This window comes from Rhea americana, unplaced genomic scaffold, assembly GCF_003343005.1.
Source record: "Rhea americana isolate MKP2758 unplaced genomic scaffold, rheAme1 scaffold_23, whole genome shotgun sequence".
Lineage (NCBI taxonomy): Eukaryota > Metazoa > Chordata > Aves > Rheiformes > Rheidae > Rhea > Rhea americana.
Window position 1 is genome coordinate 5,668,666 of NW_028186346.1, and position 8,364 is coordinate 5,677,029.

Genomic DNA, 8,364 nt, shown 5'->3' on the forward strand with positions numbered 1-8,364 from the left:
TTCTCGGGGTTAGTAAAACTGCGCGCTCTCTCTGGGCTTTCTTCTTTTTCGGTGTGTGAGAGGCATTTCGCTGCAGTTGGGGGGTTATTCTTAGTAGTGGCTATGCTGGGGGAGATAAATGACTGTACCCGCACAGTAATCACTCCCAAAATCTTAGCCGACTTCTGCTTTTACTCTGAAAAACTTCTCCCAAGGATGCAAAATGCAGTTGAACAATGAGAATAACTTCAAGTCTGCTTCGCTCGCGCCCCCGGAGGATGCCCCCGTGGGAGGGAGGGGTGCGAAGGAAGGGGGGACCTACGTCTGGCACAGCCGAACAACGCGGTCAAACCTCTTCTGGCAAAGTCCAGGCGAAGCTCTCAGGGGGCTGCACGTGGCCCCGGCACCGGCGGGCGGCAGCGAAGCCCGGGCGCACTTGTCCTACGCACGCGCGCGTTGCGCCTTGAGGCAGCGGCTAATCGCAGCAGAGCCGGCCGATCCGCTCTTACTGGGAGAAGCTTTTCCCTGTTGGAGTAACACACCATGTTGTGAACGGCACGTTAATAAGAAAAAAGTCCCTGTCTCAGCCGGAGTTTTAGCGCCGGGTCGGGCACCACGCGGCGCTCGGCTCCTCCCGGCCAAGCCGGGCAGTGGAGGGCTCTGATTTACCCGCGCRCCGGAGCCCGCCGCCGAGCCCGGCTCCCACCCCGAGCGGCGGCAGCCAGCGCGGTTTGCGGCGTGGGGGCAGAGCCCTTTGCGCCGCAGCACTTCCCAAAGCGCTTGCAGAAACGCAGCCTCCTCTGCGGCCACCGGGACGGCCTTCCCCACCGCCGCCGCTTCCCGGAGACCACCGAGGCGSTCAGATCCCGAGAGCTTCGGGGTATTTTTGTTGTTGTTTTTAGTGGTGATCTTGCTTTTTTTTTGGCTTTCCAAAACTCCTAATAGACTAGGAAATCCCCGTGCAGGGACATTCAGAGTTTTACTGGGGAAAAAAACTCAAGCCTAGAAATGTCAAGGTTAAGCTTACAGTTAAGTTAAACCTGCCCTGTGTGCTAGTAAAGCTCAGCCCATTCTTTAATTGCATAATATTTATAACATTTTTACAACATAGTTGCATTAAGCTCTGCCAGTCTGAGCACTCACGTATGGTGAGTCATTTGTATAGAAATTACACAGTGAATAATATTGCCATGAATTACTACCAGTTAAATGTACCTAATAAGAGTAATAATGAAAATTTGCTAACAACCATCCGCTACCRGAGACACTTTTTGGTAGCTGAAGCATTTTCTCATTGTATTGCATGAAGGGAAAGGTCCTCTAACGGGAGAATAACTGCTGAGTAAATCGCAAAGCCTCTTCCTCAGCGCTGTGAGGACTTTCTGCTGGGTGCAGCCGCCAGTAGCTTGGTTACTCTTGTCTGCGTGGAGCTAAGACGTCCTCGAACCATTCCTGCGTGGCAATGAGGACGCCAGCAGGATGGGTGCTCCACATCGCGCAAGTATTAGGTGTAAAGAAAGGCTGATCRTGCCTACACGCGCCCGAGAGCGCTGTTCCAGCTAGGCACCAGTCTAACCAACGCGCCGGGCGAAACGCAGGCAGCGTAAGTCCTGGTGTCTCGCAGCGAGGGGGCACGTTGGCGCTAGCGCCAGCGGAGCCCCGGGAGCYGCCCGTCCTTAGCGTTAGCTCCGTGGATCAGCACCACCCAGGGCTGAAATCTGGGATTAGACCTGGCAAAACGCCCTCACCAGCAGCCTGGCGTACGCAAAAACGTGAGGTCCGGCGGGACACTTGGTGATGCAAATCCACGGTCGGGGCTTCCTCCGGGCAGCGAAGCCTCCTCGCAGGACGCACCGTCCCACCCACCTGCAGCTGGAGCAGGCCACTGGGGCTGGGGGACCTGCGGGGCCAGCACGCACCTCCATCCTGCCCCCCCCSCCGCCCCGCATTTCCCCACTGCCCYGGGGTCCGGATGGGCCTTGRCTCCGCAGAGYACCAGCCGGGCGAAGGCGGGGATGGCCCCCGAGGTGCCAGGCTTGAGCTCCAAGGCAAGGAGCAAAGCAGCGCACGAGTTGTCTCCTGCCATCTCCGTGTCCATCCACGGCCGGTTTTCTTGCATCCAACCAAGCAGTGGGCGCCCGCGTCCCCATAGCCGTCCCCAACCCCTGCGCCTGGCAGCCCCRTCCCTGCCGGGACCGCCGGCGCCCATGCTCGTGTCCACAGCAGCTCAGAGATGGGCAGGGTTGGGGGGGAGAGATGCTGGGAGAGGTGGTTGGCCACGAAGATGCTTGGGCCGTTGCTTAAAGCTGCTGGGGCTCCCCGGCGCCACACGATGGTTTGGAGCTGGAGGTGCAGAAGCCCTGGGGGCAGAGCGGGGAAGGGCAGGAAGCCTGGGCGTTTTCTTTCCATTGTATCACCGKGTCTCCGTGTTTCCTCTCCTCTTCGACCTTCGTTGCCGGTTTTGTCTTCTAATGAAAAACATTTTCAGGAAGCGTTGGGTTTAGAAACAGAAGCTCCAATCCAAGCGCTTTYGGTTTTGGTGCAAGAGGCAGGGATTTTCCACGGCTCAGCCCCCGGATGTGAAGCAGCCTCCGTTCAGCTGGCGCTGGGACGAAACGAAGATGAGAAGACCTTCTGCTGCTACCAGCCTCCTGCCTGTTCAGTAGCAGCAGCCCTGTGAGGAGGACAAGGTTTGAGGGGCTCCAGATCAAGACGATGGAAAATACGGACAAAGCGGAATCTGCAGTGAGATTCCTGCTGGTCTGAGACAGGTCTCTCCGTACAATAATTTCTGGGGGTTTGGTGCACCTGAAGCCTAATCTGGCCCTGAATCGAAGCGGGAAGCACTGAGCAATTAAAAAGTTGCAACTTGACCTGGTTTATTTTGACATGGGCAGCAAGAGCCCTGGAAACACCGCCGCAATGCCGCAATGATGGCCGGGCAGAAGGACCAGGCACAGGGCGGCTCTGTGTCCCGGGTGGTGGCAAACAGTGGCTTCAAAGCTCAGGTTCGCTCCAGGAGCTGTTTTCACCCAAGGTCCGCAGTCTTCAGACCTGAAACGTGGCCCTTCCGCCGGGCGCGCGACCCACGTAACCCCTGTAGTTTCCATGTGCCCTACCTGCAGTTTCAGTACGTCTGGCTACAGAGAGTAGCAAACAGGGGTAACTCTTAGTCACCTATGTCTGGGCACCTTGATAGGAGAAATACCAAGGAAATTCACATTATGAAATAACTTCCTCTAGCGAGCACGAAGGGCACTTGTTTCCACACTACGCTGTGACTTAGAAGCTCCATCTTGATTTTGCAGGAATAAGATGAAAGTTTTCTTAGTATCTGATTTCTGTGGTTAAAAACAATGTTTAAACACTTGTTTAAAAACAATCATAAAGCAAGTTTGGAGAACTGAGTTCCTATTTTTAATCTTTTATTTTTTTAATGCCAGGGCCGCACACTCTATGCACATGCACGCTTTCATAGYGCACCACCCCTACACGAGCAGAAGTAACCCACACAGAACAGGGTGCTCGGGGCACAGGAGTGGCTGCTCTCTGTATAGGAAGCACCAAAGTCCCATCTGGAGCCACATAATCCCATACTACAATTTTTCGTGACAGGACAGCTTCTTGCTTTGGGACTTGGCCATTTTGCGGTGCTTTTCGTTCTCTGCGGTCAGCGCTCAGGCCATGGCTGGTTCCTGCTTACCTGCGCTATTTTAATAACCTCCAACAGGTAGAAATGCCTTGGGAGCAGGGAAGGGATGGATATGGTCTTGCCCTACTCAATCGCATGGTGAAGTTCAGCTGAGGGTCTCGAAGGCCTCCCCAACCAGATTGCACCAAACCAGGGCTTACTGGTAAGGCCAGATAGATAAATCTTAAACCTTACCACCCTAAATGACCATAGTTCCCATGAGTTTTTGGCTAAATGTTGTTTTAATGCATTTATTACACATCTTTGCTTCTTCGTTCATGCCTCCTAGGTCCAAACTATGTTTCATCTCCTCTCTTGTACACCCAGGAATGCAGCTACCAAATTTATAGCAGGAATTCCCAATTCCCCGTGGAAATTCTGCTTCCTGGGCTTTCACTCACTTCTAAGGTACTCTTGGAGATTGCAACATTTTAGCCACTAATGCTTATTGAAAGCGCTTGTGTCTATGGGCTGTAATGTAGCTATGTCTGATGATTAATGCTCTAAATGATTTGTATATCGCAAAGAATCGATCCACGTGGTAGCTAGAGAAAATAGATCTTAAAAAGAGGCAAAATTAAACTTTTTGGGGGGTGTGCAGACCATGACGTTAGCAAAAAGGAGGAGCATGCCAAGAAACAACAACAAAAAAACCTCTCCATACACATAAAAATAAAGCACGCTCTGCATCACATGCAGCAACCCCACAAAACTTTGGGCCACATCTTAAMCAGGCCAAGAGACGCCTCTTCACCACAAGGGAAGAAAATCAGCTTTTCACTCCCTCCRCAAGCGAGAACACTGTCCAAGGGCTCGCTCAAAGCCCCTCCTCTTGGAAAGGCTTTACATGGATGGGAAGTGCCGGTAATTTCAGAGCCATGCCTCACGGAGGCAGGGATAGTGTCCGTCTGTCAGCCCATGCACCTGCCCCGCGTTCCCCACCATAGCGTCTACACAGATTTCACCTCAGCTGTGAGATGCTGAAGACTGATTTGCACCCACAGATAGAGATCAGGCACGGGCAGCGAGGTGGTGAGGCTTATTTTCTTTAAAACTTGCAATTTTACGTTTGAGTGTCATGGAACCAGTAGTCCTAAAGTGGGACCAGGCCTGTGAGGTATGTTAGGAAATTTTTAGAGGCTGCTAAAGTCCCGAATTTGTTTTCATGCTTGTTATTCAGCAAGTATTTTGCTTGTGACAAAATACTGTGTGGCTTAGCACGTTGTGGAAATGAGTTTATGATTTTCTTTTCTTTTCTTGGTCTGGCTCTCAGCCAACATTTATTGTCTGCAGCAACCAATGCAGTGACGAGCTGCTGAAATGTGTCATTTTGAAACGCTCAATCGGACGGAAGCGTTCTGCTCTTCACRTCTTGATCAAATAACCTGATCTCCAGGTTGTCTAGAATCAGGATTATTTTTACAATAATCTTCAAATGCAGAAGCAGGGCTCCGTCTCTAGGTAACTGCTATGCCTGTGCTTTTACAACGTCCCCCTGGTCTTCAAGAGGTGCAGTCAGGTGTAGCGCAGCCCCTATACGCACTTGGTACAGCATCCGCTACCGCTGAAGACCACCTTTGCCTACCGCTGTAGGCAAAGAGGTATTTAGCTTCGTACTAAGCAGGTGCAGAAGTCTTCAGTCAAAGGCTCGCTGTAACTGGGTGACTTAATTCTACCACGGCTTCAGAAGAAGATTGTCCTGGATGCACAGAGGCTGTGTCAGAATGAGTCAAAGCTTATCTAGTGGGAATAACAAAGAACATTTTTTAAAAAGAGAAAAAACAAAGGGTATTTTTTTTCGAGAGCTGAGGGAAATTTGAGAGGCCCAGTAATTCCCCATGTCTTCAGAGTGGGAGTCATCTGACTACTTCAGATGGCCATGACCACTGATTACTAAACACTGTATTTCACATGAGATGACCTGTTTGTCATAGCTTTAGTATTTTTTTAAAAACTACATTCAAGTAAACTGTGACAGCAGAGTCATCATCCTCAGCTAATCTGATTTAAATAGCAGCTCCTAAGAAGGGTAAAATTAGTATTTACTAGAAATGAAGACAGCGTAGTTTCAATATCTAGTCTAAGATACTCTTCAGAAGGTTTAGATAAGGATACTACTACGTACTGTCTCCCCACCCACACTCAGTTTACATATTAATAGCCAGGCGATAGCCGATAGACTGAGCACCGAGCCAGTGAAAAAGAGGTTTCAAAGAGGTTTCTCTGTTYSGTTCTTTCTCCTAACAGRGACCGGGAGCTGTGTCACCGTGGTYGCCTGGGGGCAGCCCTAGCTGCCACCTCACGAAGTGGGGAGTAAATCCCCCAAAAGCCCACGAAGCTCACCCTAGAGGCTCCAGGCACCGAGAAGCGCTTTATATTCAGCTCCAACTCCCCAGACCTTGCCACATTTAGGAAATTCGGGGCCGTGTTTCACTTCCAGGCTCTGTGCGCGTGGGAACCCAGCTGAAGCCTTGGAGATTCCTGCCCGTTGAAATCAGGGGGCGTTTGCTCACAGACTTTGTGTTGTGGGGCCAGGCTCCTGCGCTAAAAATGCTTTTAATTACAGTGCTTGGATAGTTTTTATTTTGTAAACAGTCACTCTCTAGACTTCTTCTGTGCGAGTGAGCTCTGAATTAAAAACTGGAAACCCTTTTTCTGGGGCGGTGCATGTTGACAAGAGGATTAATGTTTTTGCCAGATGTAGTTTGGTGTGAAGATAGGGTGAAGGCAATTCTACTCTCAAAACCATCTTTTATTCTTGAGATATCAAGGAGTTTACCCTACTCTTTTAGGTAAAAAGTATCTGTGGGTGAACTTGATATGGATGATTGATTGGGTCTAGGAGCTTGTATATAATATGAATGAAGTTGCTCTGAAAGAAGGTCCTTTAAAATGTAAGAAGGTACTTGCCATTAAGATGACCCAGCTTTTCATCAGAAACCAGTATGAGGTAAAAGCAAAATACCACAATGAGGCCCTTTAGTAAGGTCCACTGAGAAAATGGTATTTGGATTCAATTTCATACACAGAGAGTAAAAACAGAAGTCCCTGCGTAGCAAGAACATCTTCAGACCAGACCCATAGGGCTTGTTAAATGAATGTACACTGAGCTCTGTGGGACAAAACCCACCCAACTCAAGACGTAGTGAAGCCCATCTTCAGATGAATCTAGAAGCTTGCTTTACAGTCGTTTCCACTAAAGCTACAGCCCATGTGCTGATATGCCTCCGTGTTGTAAGATGGGTCTCCACCATCAGATGCTTCATATTAGCTGTCAGGTGTCCAAATTTTCTTCTGTGTCCTGCCCAGCTGAGTGTGAGGGGTGAGAAACAGGCTGGCGTAGATGAGATGCTATAGCCAGACTGTGAGAAAAGAGTTGTGGTCGTAGCTTTTGAACTCTGCCAGAGGAAGAGCGTGCACAGCGAAGCAAGGTGTGAACTTACGACTCACCAGCTGCTTTGAGCTTTCAGCACCTTCTTGAGTGCGCAGTGTCTACATGTGGCCTCGGTGCGCGGCAGGCCACATGCCCTAACCTCATGCTCAGCCTTGCAGTGTACCCTTGCCTGGTGTGGACAAGCCCYTGGACAGTCAGGGCAGCATGGTAACACCTCCAGGTCAGGGCTTTCAGAAGGAGTGAGAAAGGGGTAGAGGAACAGCCGGATCCAGGGTGACTTTGGTACTGCCCAGGAGACTGTCCCAGGGCAGCCTCGGGGTGTGCCACAAAGCCTAGGTGTCTCCTTCCTCTGTCACGCTGCTTTCCTACCCCATAGACTTATTCAAGTAGATGRGGTCACTCCTCCTTTACCTGGTCCTACCACATTACGAGATGTCCCCCAGTGCAGAAGAGGGAAGAGCCACCTCCGCGCAACCGAGCAGCGTGTGCAGGAGGAGCAAACCGCTGGCTCCCATCAGCTCCCTCTCGCTGGGCACAGAGTCCGTAGCCCCGCTCCCGCAAGGCGTCCAGGCTTTCCTTCCAGGGAAAACCACCTTCTTCTGAAGGTGGGCCTCCTTACCTGCTTGAAGACATACTTAGCGATTTTTTTACCATTCCTACGGCAGGCATTTGTCCAGGMTTGAATCGCGTGGCTGACGCAGAGCCATCAACATCTCATTTTGCAGATTCACATAGGTGGTGAGGAGAGGAAGTGGTTGCTTTGATCTCAGTGATCTGCTGCAGATCAATTATACAACTTTTGGGTGAGCCTTACAACAGCAGCTGCACGTGGCTTAACTTACGCAAGCAAGGCAGGACGGGGAGTTAAAGGGAAAACACTGAAGAGAAACAAACCCATTTTGTAAGGGGGGGAGAAAGAAAAGGCATCCCACATTACCGGTGGGTTTGCAATGGGTTCACGCAACGCCGCCATGGCTCGGGCAGCCCAGGCTGGAGCAGGACTTCAAGGCACATCTCTGAGAGGCAGCCGCCGACCACAGGAGCAGCCGCTCTGCTGCYGAGCTCCGTCCTCCCCTCCGCTTCGGGCCAGGGGACGGAGGCGGCCCGGCCCTCCGCGGCCCCTGGGGGCAGGGCGTACGAAAAGGGAGAAACGGCAAAAATGGGTTTTTGTGTTATTTGGGGGGCTGCAGATCTTTATGAGTCTTAAAAAAAGAAAAGAAAAGAAAAGAAAAGAAAAGAAAAGAAAAGAAAAGAAAAGAAAAGAAAAGAAAAGAAAAGAAAAGAAAAGAAAAGAAAAGAA